The 15099-nt window shown below is 42.0% G+C and overlaps 1 protein-coding gene across 1 annotated transcript in view; it reads left to right on the top strand.

The window, feature by feature from the left end:
* The window catches only part of acap3a (ArfGAP with coiled-coil, ankyrin repeat and PH domains 3a), a 204653-nt gene that overhangs the window by 126327 nt on the left and 63227 nt on the right, over positions 1 to 15099 (top strand).

Genomic DNA, 15099 nt, shown 5'->3' with positions numbered 1-15099 from the left:
TGCTCCGGTTCTAAGCTTCAGCCTGAGAACTCCAGCACTTTGTCCTGTCAACAAGTAAATAAGTCATGTTAAAAGTTGAACTATATTCCCACCACATTCAGCTATCTGATTATCAGGTTCTACTGACAGAGCAGGCAGGACACAATTGCAAGACGTGGACAAACAGCTCTGTCTAATAGTGGCGTTTACTTGATTCGAAAGCAGGGGTCAGTACACAAAAAGGCAGTCCAAAAAGAGCAACAGTAACACAATCATCAGGCAAGGGCATGGTCCGGGTACACAGGCAGGTAGTCAAACAAACAGTGAGGCCGTCAAGGCAAGAAACACGAGAAACAGATCTAGAAAGAGGCAAAAGGCACATCAATCAGGCGAGGAGTACAGGCACACCGTGAGGCTTATAAAGCCCCAGGTAATGAGCAGCAAATCAGAGACAGGTGTGAGGAAACTTCCAGAGACGGGCGTGCCAGCACAGAGGGAAACCACCCCCCATGCTGAGCAGGACAGAGAAAACACAAGCAGAAAAGCAGTGCAAGACCCAGACAGATACAAAAGCAAACCAACCAACCCACATGCAAATCCAAATCCGGACACTGACGTATCTTCAGCCTTGTGCTCGTGACGAAAATAAATCCCATTTGATCCACCAAGACAGAAAAAGCATAATCATGACCTCAATAAATGCAGTCTGTCTGTAAGACGAACCATTTTTTAAAATCTTTTATTCACTCTGCTATTCATCTTTTAAACTCTTTGTAGGGTTTTTCAATCAAATTGTTGTAATGACACTGTGTCCCATGGTATTTTTATTTATTTATTTTTAATGGCTAACTTATTTTCTATGTATCTTTTGTATTGGGTGGTTACTGTGTTTTCTGGGCCAGTATGCAAGCTGCTGAAATTAATTGCCCCTGGTGGGATGAATAAAGTTGTCTAAGTTGTCTCTCACTGCGGTATTGTATCACTTCCTGTTCCGGAGCACAGCGGTGTTTTGCTGTATCTGTTAGCTGTTTAATCTGCGCAGTTAGATTGATCTAGTTATCTAGATTCCGATTTGTTTCCCAGTGTAATCTTTACGTGCCTTAACTAAAGCACATCCTTCTGCTGAATCACCTCTAAATTATTTACACATTATTCACTTTGTGTGTTTTTAAGAATCCGCTAGCTTAGCGTAGCTACTAGCTCTTAGCCGATTTAGCATGGCGGCTTCTCCTGTCTCTCCCGCACTTTTCTGCTCTGGGTGTGAAATGTTTAGTTATTCCTCGGCCTCCTGTAGCAGTAACGGTACTTGTAATAAGTGTAGCTTATTCGTAGCTTTGGAGGCCAGGCTGGGCGAATTGGAGACTCGGCTCCGCACCATGGAAAATTCTACAGCTAGCCAGGCCCCTGTAGTCGGTGCGGACCAAGGTAGCTTAGCCGCCGTTAGTTACCCCCTGGCAGATCCCGAGCAGCCCGGGAAAGAAGGCCGACTGGGTGACTGTGAGAGGAAGCGTAGTTCTAAACAGAAGCCCCGTGTACACCGCCAACCCATTCACATCTCTAACCGTTTTTCCCCACTCGACGACACACCCGCCGAGGATCAAACTCTGGTTATTGGCGACTCTGTTTTGCGAAATGTGAAGTTAGCGACACCAGCAACCATAGTCAATTGTCTTCCGGGGGCCAGAGCAGGCGACATTGAAGGACATTTGAAAACTGCTGGCTAAGGCTAAGCGTAAATTTGGTAAGATTGTAATTCACGTCGCAGTAATGACACCCGGTTACGCCAATCGGAGGTCACTAAAATTAACAATTAAATCGGTTGTGTAACTTTGCAAAAACAATGTCGGACTCTGTAGTTTCTCTGGGCCCCTCCCCCAATCAGACCGGGAGTGACATGTTTAGCCGCAGTTCTCCTTGAATTGCTGGCTGTCTGAGTGGTGTCCAAAAAATGAGGTGGGCTTCATAGATAATTGGGCAAAGCTCTGGGGAAAACCTGGTCTTGTTAGGAGAGACGGCATCCTCCCACTTTGGATGGAGCAGCTCTCATTTCTAGAAATCTGGCCAATTTTCTTAAATCCCTCAAACCGTGACTATCCAGGGTTGGGACCAGGAAGCAGAGTTGTAGTCTTACACACCTCTCTGCAGCTTCTCTCCCCCTGCCATCCCCTCATTACCCCATCCCCGTAGAGACGGTGCCTGCTCCCAGACCACCAATAACCAGCAAAATCTATTTAAGCATAAAATTTAAAAAGAAAAAATAATATAGCACCGTCAACTGCACCACAGACTACAAACAGTTAAATGTGGTCTATTAAACATTAGGTCTCTCTCTTCTAAGTCCCTGTTGGTAAATGATATAATAATTGATCAACATATTGATTTATTCTGCCTAACAGAAACCTGGTTACAGCAGGATGAATATGTTAGTTTAAATGAGTCAACACCCCCGAGTCACACTAACTGTCAGAATGCTCGTAGCAGCACGGGCCGGGCGGAGGATTAGCAGCAATCTTCCACTCCAGCTTATTAATTAATCAAAAACCCAGACAGAGCTTAATTCATTTGAAAGCTTGACTCTTAGTCTTGTCCATCCAAATTGGAAGTCCCAAAAACCAGTTTTATTTTTATTATCTATCGTCCACCTGGTCGTTACTGTGAGTTTCTCTGTGAAGTTTCAGACCTTTTTGTCTGACTTAGTGCTTAGCTCAGATAAGATAATTATAGTGGCGATTTTAACATCCACACAGATGCTGAGAATGACAGCCTCAACACGGCATTTAATCTATTATTAGACTCTATTGGCTTTGCTCAAAAAGTAAATGAGTCCACCCACCACTTTAATCATATCTTAGATCTTGTTCTGACTTATGGTATGGAAATAGAAGACTTAACAGTATTCCCTGAAAACTCCCTTCTGTCTGATCACTCTCTTAATAACATTTACATTTACTCTGATGGACTACCCAGCAGTGGGGAATAAGTTTTCATTACACTAGAAGTCTTTCAGAAAGCGCTGTAACTAGGTTTTAAAGGATATGATTCCTTCTTTATGTTCTCTAATGCCATATACCAACACAGTGCAGAGTAGCTACCTAAACTCTGTAAGTGAGATAGAGTATCTTGGCAAGAGTTTTACATCCGCATTGAAGACAACTTTGGATGCTGTAGCTCCTCTAAAAAAGAGAGCTTTAAATCAGAAGTGCCTGACTCCGTGGTAACTCAAACTCGTAGCTTAAAGCGATAACCCGTAAGTTGGAGAGGAAATGGCGTCTCACTAATTTAAAAGATCTTCACTAGCCTGGAAAAAGAGTCTGTTGCTCTATAAAAAAGCCCTCCGTAAAGCTAGACATCTTTCTACTCATCACTAATTGAAGAAATAGAACAACACCAGGTTTCTTTTCAGCACTGTAGCCAGGCTGACAAAGAGTCAGAGCTCTATTGAGCTGAGTATTCCATTAACTTTAACTAGTAATGACTTCATGACGTTCTTGCTAACAAAATTTTAACTATTAGAGAAAAAATTACTCATAACCATCCCAAGACGTATCGTTATCTTGGCTGCTTTCAGTGATGCCGGATTTGGTTAGACTCTTTCTCTCAGATTGTTCTGTCTGAGTTATTTTCATTAGTTACTTCATCCAAACCATCAACATGTTTATTAGACCCCATTCCTACCAGGCTGCTCAAGGAAAGCCCTACCATTATTTAATGCTTCATCTTAAATATGATCAATCTATCTTGTTAGTTGGCTATGTACCACAGGCTTTTAAGGTGGCAGTAATTAAACCATTACTTAAAAAGCCATCACTTGACCCAGCTATCTTAGCTAATTATAGGCCAATCTCCAACCTTCCTTTTCTCTCAAAAAGTCTTGAAAGGGTAGTTGTAAAACAGCTAACTGATCATCTGCAGAGGAATGGTCTATTTGAAGAGTTTCAGTCAGGTTTTAGAATTCATCATAGTACAGAAACAGCATAGTGAAGGTTACAAATGATCTTCTTATGGCCTCGGACAGTGGACTCATCTCTGTGCTTGTTCTGTTAGACCTCAGTGCTGCTTTTGATACTGTTGACCATAAAATTTATTACAGAGATTAGAGCATGCCATAGGGTATAAAGGCACTGCGCTGCGGTGGTTTGAATCATATTGTCTAATAGATTACAATTTGTTCATGTAAATGGGGAATCTTCTTCACAGACTAAAGTTAATTATGGAGTTCCACAAGGTTCTGTGCTAGGACCAATTTTATTCACTTATACATGCTTCCCTTAGGCAGTATTATTAGATGGTATTGCTTAAATGTTCATTGTTACGCAGATGATACCCAGCTTTATCTAGAAGGAGAGAGCATATCTCACCCATATTGGCCTCTCTTCATGGCTTCCTGTTAATTCTAGAATAGAATTAAAATTCTTCTTCTTACTTATAAGGTTTGAATAATCAGGTCCCATCTTATCTTAGGGACCTCGTAGTACCATATCAACCCCAATAGAGCGCTTCGCTCTCAGACTGCAGGCTTACTTGTAGTTCCTAGGGTTTGTAAGAGTAGAATGGGAGGCAGAGCCTTCAGCTTTCAGGCTCCTCTCCTGTGGAACCAGCTCCCCAATTCAGATCAGGGGAGACAGACACCCTCTCTACTTTAAGATTAGGCTTAAAACTTCCTTTTGCTAAAGCTATAGTTAGGGCTGGATCAGGTGACCCTGAACCATCCTTAGTTATGCTGCTATAGACGTAGACTGCTGGGGGGTTCCCATGATGCACTGTTTCTTTCTCTTTTTGCTCTGTATGCACCACTCTGCATTAATCATTAGTGATTGATCTCTGCTCCCCTCCGCAGCATGTCTTTTTCCTGGTTCTCTCCCTCAGCCCCAACCAGTCCCAGCAGAAGACTTGCCCCTCCCTGAGCCTGGTTCTGCTGGAGGTTTCTTCCTGTTAAAGGGAGTTTTTCCTTCCCACTGTAGCAAGTGCTTGTTCACAGGGGGTCGTTTTGACCGTTGGGGTTTTACATAATTATTGTATGGCCTTGCCTTACAATATAAAGCGCCTTGGGGGCAACTGTTTGTTGTGATTTGGCGCTATATAAAAAAATTGATTGATTGATGATTGATTAAGTCTAAGTCAGTGTTTTTTAAAGAGGTCCCTCGATGTTTGTCTGCTCCGTGTCTGTTTCTCAGCCTGTAACACAGGATGCCAGTGCTTTGTCCCACCAACAGCAACCAAAATGTACGACAGGTGGAAGTGAATATCTCCAGGTCTTCATCTTCATCTGTCGAATTTATTGGCGGTTACAAACCGACACAGTGCATTACCCGCCACCACCTGTTTGGGTGTAGAGCATTAATAGCATCTGATGTCCTCACTGGATAAACAGGAACCTTTTTAAAGAATTAACAAAAAATAAACAGTTCTTTTGTGGAACATAAAAACTGTAAAGTTTCTGGTTTTGTTTTTGTTCTGAGCAAAATATTAAAAGTTTCTAGTTTTTGTTCCACGAACAGGTTTAAAGCTTTGCAGAGGAGTGTCTCATTTAAACAAAAAAAAAAGAAAATGTGACATTTTCTGTGTTTCATATTAGGTACATGTGTTGAAGCATGGCATTGTATGAATTGTAACATGGCGACCACTTACCCCAAACCAGTCTTCTTTTTCATTCTACCAGTCTTTCTTCTGTTATTAAACGGAGGACATGTTCCACTTCACAATCCTGACTTCTACCACCCCTCCATCCTGGTTCTATTGATGTCAGTTATCTTGAACGTGCTGTGCACTAGATGGTGCTTTGAAGACCAGACATGGTCTTGCAGTCATGATTAAAGCCATAACACAGATATGTTATCATAAGTCACCTCCTCCCGCCGCCTCGTATTGATGGTGCCTTTCACTTATGAATTTTTCTGAAATTTGGTCATGCTTCATGCTAGGTTGGGCTTTGTGATTGAATCCTTGTGGGCCCCTCAGGGTCCCCAAGAAGGGCAAAAAAAAAAGGAAAAAGGCATTTTTCACACACTGTTCAATTTATTGCAGAAAATCTGTTGATAGATTTTTTCAGTTATTTGGTACAGACGATCCTTGGGGGCGACCTGCTCATTGCAGGGTTGTGTGATTTTATCTTTTTTTTTTTTCTTTTTTTTTTTTTGGATGGCATGTGTCGACACAGAACTGTTTGCCGCGTACACGTGTCTGTCTAGACTCAACTGTGTGGATTTCACTGTGAGTGATTTGTGAGGTATAAAGGTTGTAAATGGTAGAAACACTTTACATTTGGACATGAAGCAGCAGTTAATCATTAAACGTCTATTTGAGCAGAAGACTTTCATCGTATTGATTACTGCTTTTCTGAGTTGCCTTTACTTTGCTCCCAATTTGACACTTCAGTTTATTTTTGAACCTTTATGGGAAAGTTATTCCAATAGTTTTTACTCTATAGGAGATTGTAACCTTTGTGGGGTTTCCTTTTTCCTAAAAAAGACAAACCAATCACTGAAGACGAAAAGAGAAGAAGTGGGTAAGGCTTGTGGTTAATGTCATATCAGACAAACTACAAACTAAATTACAGTGCCAAAATAGAGCTACTTTGTCTTCAAACTCATTTGACACAAGAACACAAACCTCACAAAGTTGGTGTACTAAATTTTCAGTGTTTCCTCTTCTGTAGGCTTGGCAGTTCAATTAACCTCTGCTGATAATTCATATTCTCCTAAAATTATTTCAAGTTCAAATAATTTTGGAGTTGGGCTGGAAATATGTAGACCTGGGTTCGATTCCCGGTCAGGCTACCCATCTGTGTCCTTGGAAAAGAGACATCATCTGCAGTCGCAGACTTTCTTCTGCTTCATGCTTCAGTATCTGGTAATGTGGATGTGCAACAAGGGGCATATGAATTACTACTAAGGAAACTTGGGCCCTTATTGCATAATTTCTTCAGATGGGACAGATTTTATATAGGGAGGTGAGGTAAAGTAACTATAACCAGAAATCCTCAGTATTTTGCCACATCTCAACTTGCCATGCAGATTTACAGATCCATACCATTTTTCCACCATTTATTTCAAGCATGGAGTTGCATAAAGAGGCATTTGGAACACTGCATCTTCAGTTCACCTGCTTTGCTAACGCATATTGAAAAGTCCATGGCTCTGTACGCCAATTAAAAAGTAATATCCAAGTCAGTGGGACAGGGTACATCTGTATGTGTCTGTCTGAGAGGTGTTCAGACCACCTGCTCTGCACAAGGAGTGCACCGTGCTGTGCAGCTCTGCAGAGTGCATAGAGCCAAAACTAAAAAAAAAAAAAATTAGCTGACAAGTAACTTGAAGCTACATAATAAGAAGAGATGAATCCATTCCATTTCAGAATTGATGACAAAGGGGTAAAAATGCAGACGCCTGGTCATTTTTCATTTATTTTGAGGAGTGACAGCAGTGCATCTGGCCTGTTTGAATAGCCACACCCATGTCTCATTTCTAGCAAGCTTTTTTAATCCTGTGCTATCCAGTCATAACAAATATTATATTCCTTTACCTCCTTATAGAAAATGACGTAATTTCATCAGAATAGGGCTAAACTCGGTGCTCGTTTCCCAACCGTGAAGGGCAGACTGGTGGGGGAAAGCCATGCTTATGCACGGCCCAGTGCATCTGGACCGGGTGCAAGTCCACCCTTAGACAGAGAGAGAGAGAGAGAGAGAGAGAGAGAGAAAGAGACAGAGACAAAGAGACAGACAGACAGAGAGAGAGAGAGAGAGAGAGAGACAGAGACAAAGAGACAGACAGAGAGAGAGAGAGAGAGACAGAGCAACAGAGAGAGACAGAAACAGAACCATTTGGTCTGGAACCAGTTGTCTTGTCTCCTGTAAACTCGTCCTCTTGATTCCTGACTCATCCCGGTTCACGAGAGCCAAAACAGTGACTCGATATTTAAGACGTTTTCTGAGGTTTTCTTTTTCCACTTGAGTGTAAAAGCAGAACTACTGGTGTGTGTGTGTGTGTGTGTGTGTGTGTGTGTGTGTGTGTGTGTGTGTGTGTGTGTGTGTGTGTGTGTGTGTGTGTGTGTGTGTGTGTGTGTGTGTGTGTGTGTGTGTGTGTGTGTGTGTGTGTGTGTGTGTGTGTGATGGCCCCCTGATATTAAAGATACAGTATGCAGGTATTAGAGGTATTTATTAGCTGAAATGGAATATAGCATTTAAAAAATTGATGTGTTTGCATCAACTTAGAAGGATCCCTTCATATCAACATGTGGGCCGCCCCCCTCATGGAAGCCCCCATGTTGATACAGTAGCCCAAAAGGGACTTACTTAGTTCACCTTTCACATTTTACAGCATAGCCAGAAGACTGAAGAAAAACAGAAGTGGAATCAGTAGTTCCTCCCCTGTACACACTCATTTTTGTGAAATGAAGTATAATAGATAAGGTTTATCACAAGTTAAGGCAAAAGAGCATGAATCCAAGATGCCAAAGAAACAAAAACAAAACCGATGACCATTGGCGGTATAATGCAGTCTCCAGCCTCACCAGAAGAATACTCTAAATCCTACATACAGCAGCTTTAACAGGTTTATCTTGTGGGGGGTTTCCAGCTGAGGCAGGACCTTTTTGCAAAAGGTGCAATGTGCAGCTGGTTGCATAACGCTCCTGTAGCTGAAAGGCAGTTGCACTGCTCCATTAAATAAAAATGATGGTTCTATCTGCTGCTTGTGACGGATGTCCTTCTGCGTGCATGTCTGTTGTGCAGCAGCAGATGCTCCAGAATAACAAATGGACCACTGAGACTCAAGCCGCGCGTCACAACTGTACACTGATGCCCATAACACGAGCGGCGGATATGGTTTTGCGTATACACAAGGCCAAGCAAACAATGCAGGTCTGAGACAAATGCACCAGAATCCTGCATTTCTGAGGCGTGGTTCTGTTGCCAGTCCAGTACCACACAGAGAATAAACAGCCTGTTTGTCTGAGGTCTGACATGAGCCAACGTCGCTGCTTTTATTCACCACAGACTGCACAGATTTTACTTCTAGAGTTTTGACACAGAATCTCAGACAGATCAGAAGTAAAGCGAAATCAGGGCCGATGTTTTCAATCCGAGCAGGAAACTCTAAATGAATCTGCAATAAATGATTGACTGGTGTCTGACTCGCTGAGCATCCATTAGACATGAGGAGAGACTGACGCAGGAAACCTCGTGCTTTGAAGTAGATTCCATATATTATTTGCATGAAATTTCAAGAGTGTGATTGTATGCAGATGAATCTTTAATTAATAATCAATTGAGTATAGTTCCTGGATGTGAATGAATAAGTGAGCTTGGAGCACTGTGCATGACTGTATGAGCCGAATTCCCATGTGGGAAGCCAGCGTTGGCGTCTTTCGGCTATATTTGGAAGCGAGAGAACAAAGCCGTGCACAGACCTGTTCTTCTTTAACCGATTGCAGCAGGCATCCTTTGTTTATAAAGTGAAAAATAGTGTGAAAGCGTGCGTTCGAGTAGCCTGACAGGAAAGCACTGACACCACACAGGTTTTAGTCATGTTCAAGGCTTTTGTTTATGACACCGGATCCTATCCTTGCTCTCTAAAACAGTAACTGCAGGTATTTCTATATTTGAATCACTTTAATGTGGTTTATTTACTGTGTTTTCTGGAGTGTAGGAAGTTTTAAGTACTAGTTTGGGAGGTTCTACGACTTGTACTCTGGTGTGACTTAATGTACTGAAGCCACACCTTTGTTAAGAATAATAATTATAACTCATTTATTTTGGGCTTTTCCCTGTAATTGAAACACTAAAGAACTTAAACTCTAAAAACAAAAAGAGAAATGCTACTAACATAAAGTACACTACAAGAATGCACAAAACCCCAAATTAAAGAGCTAATAATAAGAATGTGTGTGTGTGTAAACTGTTTTTCTGGTCAAAGCAGCTGTTTCCATCAAAGATGACAGAGCTGCTTTAGCGGTTAGCACCATGCATGGAAGATAAACACAATTATCTGATTGATTTTTGCATAAGGGTGTCTGTCTCTGCATGCAGGTGTGTTGAGAGCAGCGTTCAAGAAGCAGACGGGAATCCACTGTGGTAGTGTTTGTTTCCGTTTGGTTCCTTCATTCTGCTGTCTGGTCATAGACCGCAGTCGTTGCACAAAGCGCTTAATAAGCTGAAGTTTTGTGTTACCCGACTAAAGTTTTTAGTTTGGTACAGAGGAGGCTAATCCTATTTTAGTTGACAAAACTTCAGTGTCTTACCTCAAAAAAAGCGGCTATCATGTACCACCAGAATCAGAATATCCACAGAATACAAGGAACTTGACTTGGCTTTGTGCTGCACTCTCTCTGTGCGACGTGGATAAATATACACTAAACACTGAATAATTCACAGCAAAAAATGTGCAAATGAAATATGCAAGTAAAATAAAATGTGCAATAAGAGGAAAAAAAAGAATGTGTGAAACAGACAACAGTTTGAAGTTGAGCTGTACATGAGGAGGTACACTTGATGGAGGAGGAGGAAGGAGAGACTTGCGGCGGGAGCACGTGTTCCGGGACCAGAATAATCCATTGGAGATGTTTACAGATGCTGAGGCCAGGAGTGCTTCTCCTCTCCGGCGGACTGCCATGTTTGTAGCAGACGGACCAACCCAAAAGTAAACAAAACTGTTGCACATTGGAGGCGGTTCTTGGCAGCGGCACTCATGAGGCCGTTAGGACCGTGAAAATCGACGACTAACATAAAAGAGCTAATCTACAAGTTTAGCCATCAATGTGAAACAGAGATTAGACAGATAATGTTGGGTGACTAACCTTAGTCAACTTACTAAGGTTAGTAGACTAAAAGATTCAAAGAAAAAACTCCCCCTAAATCAGCCCTTTTATGGTGGATTATTTTCACCACATTTCATTGAATTATTCTATTTATTTATTTTGTTCTATTTATACAGTCCTTCAGTTGTCAAAAACCACATGTCAGTGTAACAGTTACTTCCCCAGACTGGGACAATGCAGACAAAGTGTCTTGTCCAAGGATACAGATGGGTAGCAGGACTGGAGGTCCAGGAATCAAACCCAGGTACATATTGGTGGCCCAACTCCACATCCCGCTGAACTACTTGCTCAGAGTAACAGTGTCCAATTAGAAATACACACTAGGACACTCCACAACCGGAAATCAGGTGATTCCTGGAAAACCTTTATCTTTGGATTCTACATTTTTATGGAACTTTTTGAAAATAAAAACCCACAACACACATGGTCTGTTTTCACTTTTGGTTCTCCTCCTCCTCTCAAATGAGAAAGTGGGAGATGTTGCCAGTGTCTAGTCTGAGTGATGTCGGCAGTGCTCTGCCCTGGGTCTGCCGAGCAGATTTGTTAGCATCACTGTGGAGCCAACTCACAGCCGATCACTGATTGGTGCTTTTAATCCCGACCACCTCCCTGTCGGCTCAGCTGCTGCTTTCAGTCAAAGCCTTTGCTGGACGTGTAGCTTTGCCGTCCTAGCCTCTGATGTACCACAGAGACCAGCGGCAGTATCGTGGCTGAGCAAAAGCAGGGTGTGAAAAACAAAGCGGCTGACTGAGGAATGCTGCAGGCTGCAGTTGTCCCAGGGCCAGGAAGCCTCGTGGCCATTTTCTCACCGTGCTCACCGACTACTACAAACATTAAGGCGTGCTTGTTGACAACTTTTTAAAGGTTGTGGTTTAAGAAGAGCCACCATCCACTTCAGACCTGCCTGCACAGTTCCCAGTCTAATCTCACATCGGTCTGTGTACAGCCGCTTTCGTGCAGATGCAGCATGTGTTTGAGGTGCATTGCTCACTTACTGGTTTTTTATGTGATTTTTTAACTCGCAGACAGGAAAACTTTGACCACATGTGCACATTTATACCAGCGGTTTTATCCTCGACACTGACGTACAAACAGGGTCATGCATGAATGCAACACTTTGGTAGTTTGTGTGCTTTTTGTTTAATTATTAGTAGAAGATCTCAAAGTTAAAAACAGAGTTTGCTGAAATTTGACATGGAGGTAGATCTTCACTCAAGGAAGAGTTGGTTACATTTTGAGACAGATGCAGATCCAGAACAAAAAGTAATTTCAGGCTAATATTTTGTTAGTGTTATTGGAAAATGTGATGGAATGAACAGATTTATCAAGAGAAAGAACAGATTCAACTTTGGTGTTGATTAGAGTTGCAAGGATGAATCACTTATTAAAGGGTTATTAAATAAATGAACTAGTTTGATAATGAATTTAATCATTTGAGGGGTTTTTTTCTTCAAAATTATTTGATTAGATTTTACATGTTATATGGCAGGAAACTGTAAATGATACAAGAGCAAGCCTGAGATTCGGATCACCTCCAAAATGCAGCGGAGTCTTCTGTGCCCTAATATCTGTCTGCGGTGGAAATTTGGTGAAAATCCATGAAGTAGTTTTGACATAATCCTTCAAAGTCTGTATAAAGTGAATATTGATCTGGAGTTTAGATCCAGATCACTTCACAATGCAGTGGAGTCTTCCATGCCCTATATGAATGAATGAAAGTTTATTAACGTGTCATGCGACCACAGGTTGCCCAGCCACACATGGCTTATAAGACACCATAACAAGAGTATATCATACTCTAGCAGAATAATTTAATCTCATTACAAACATAGATAGTTAATTTTACAGGTCATCTAAAAAGGAACACATTACATATTTTCACAATATAGAATCACTTTCTCTTATACATAAATTGAATATTTACGTCTGTTCCACGCCTGCTGTAAAAATGATGCAATTTCAAAACACACCCCTTTAAGTTTAATTCATCTCTTTCCCAGATGAATCCAGTCTCTTATTGTGCATTTTACAAATAGACTGCATTTATATAGCGCTTTTCCATCTGCATCAGATGCTCAAAGCGCTTTACAATTATGCCTCACATTCACCCCGATGTCAGGGGGCTGCCATGCAAGGCGCTCACTACACACCGGAGCGAATAAAGACCTTGGCCCAAGGACCCTTAGTAATTTTCCAGTCAGGTGGGGATTTGAACCAATGATCTTCTGGACTCAAGCCCAACACCTTAACCACTAGACCATCACCTCCCTAAATGGTAAAAGGTAGAAGTCCCAGCTCTAACCTGGGCACACAGAGACCTCTGTGGACTGAGTAAGAGGTAGACTTACATATTTTTCAGGCCAAATGTATCTTTGATCAAACACAGACGTTCTCAGCTTTGGGTTTCATCCATAGATCAGAGGACCAGTTTGCTCATATTTAGAGAATCAGTACATCTTTGATGAGCCTTTTATTACATTTGAAACATATTCAAGAAAACAGGTTCCTGCTCTGAGTCACAAAAAATTTTAAATAAATCTTTGCGCCAGGGACCTCAATTACTTAGTCCCATCTAGCACCTCTTTGTGTCCGGCGTCAGGCATACTCACTAGCCTGTTCCAAGCGCCACTATAGCTTCCTTCCACTAACCTCCACATGGTATCCAGCCCATGTCACCACTGATTGCAGAGGTGGGTGCAAAGCTGTGAACACCAAGAAAGGAATTCTGGAAATCCGGATCCAGATCCAGATCACGTCACAAATGCAGTGGAGTCTTCCGTACCCTAATATCTGTCTCTAGTAGTTTTGAACGTAATCCTTCAAAGCCTATACTGAAATCTTGTTCCCTGGATCCGGATCACCTCCAAACTGCAGTGGAGTCTTCTGTGACCTAATATGTATCCGTGCAGTAGTTTTGACGTAATCCTGCTAACAGGCAGACAGACAAATAAATACATGCTGATGATTTTATTACGTCATTGGCGGATGGAACAAGACACTTGAAGGCGTCCTCTTGGGCTCTGGATGACATCAGTTGTTTTTACATTTCATGGACCTAACAACATATCGACTAATCAATTTGAGTCATCAAGTAGCAGCCAGCCCCAGTGTTGATCAGGAGTGGATCCTGGATATTTCTTCACTCTTACATAGGGAGACAGGAATTGTTCCTGTTTACTGAACCGTATCCTGTGACAGACAGTCACCAAGTGAGATTTAGAGCAGGTCCAGATAGGATCTTGAACTGTTAGAACCATAAATAGTATTCAGACTGAGATGCAAAGTTTATTTGTCTCAATGGAAATCTGAGAATTGTGCATTTGAGGTCTGAGGTTTGCAGCCTGGACTGCTTTTCTAACCTGGTGTTGTATCTGGACTGAAATTGTTGTTCATCAGTCAGGTCATCTGGAGAGATTCTGTTGTGATTGTAGAACCTCAAAACAGCAACCAGGATGGTTCATGGTTCCAGATTTGCTCATTTAGGCCCAATAATTTCTGGAGCAAGCAGAATTTAGTCTTAACCCACCATCACAATTAAATCTGTTTGAGAGGCTGGAAGTGTAATAACAGAACCGACCGCTGGCATCTCCGAAGTGTTTTTTATTTTAGTTTTAAGAGGAAATGTCATGGAATTAAAGTCCTCTGTAAAAGCCTGGTGGTAATGTTGTGCTGGTCCTGATCTGTCACCAACCAGAGTGGCAGGCAATTAAAAAGCGCACGTACTCATCATCAGATTGTGTATCCCTAAATTGAAGCCTTCATGAGCCTCGAGTTATACTTGGGATCTTCTATTGTGCGCACAAAGTTGTATATCCAGTTATTCAGGCTGTTGATTTATCTGAATCATTCAGTGCCGCCGCCTGCTTTGTCTGTGGTGCAGACTCTGCAGTGCTGTCACGTTGTACCAAACCCTTCTCTCCTCCTCTTAGTCACGTTCTCCCTCCCTCTCTGCCCAAGTGACCCTTTAGAAGCGGCGGAAGGCAGGCGGTATGGCAGGAGCAGTGGGGGCCAGTGAGGAGAAAGATGCTGACCGTAATGCAGCATCACTGCAGAGTCGAGTGACGTTACTCCTCCGTTCATTCCAACAGGCCTCAAAGGCTGCGTTTGATTATTCATATGGATTATGGACACGATGTACTTTGTCGCCCCCCTGTGGACTGTTTATTTTCCCGTTTGCTTTATTACATGCTTTATTACTTTGAAAGAGAGTTCCACATGTGTTTTTAAAGGGTGTTTTTTTCTGTAGATAGAGAGATGAACATAAGCATCACATATTTTCTTTTATTTGCAGCACCTCAATGTCCA

The sequence above is a fragment of the Thalassophryne amazonica genome, chromosome 6 (assembly GCF_902500255.1).
Source record: "Thalassophryne amazonica chromosome 6, fThaAma1.1, whole genome shotgun sequence".
Taxonomy (NCBI): domain Eukaryota; kingdom Metazoa; phylum Chordata; class Actinopteri; order Batrachoidiformes; family Batrachoididae; genus Thalassophryne; species Thalassophryne amazonica.
Note: the sequence above shows the minus strand (reverse complement) of the source record. Positions and strands in the feature narration are given on the sequence as shown.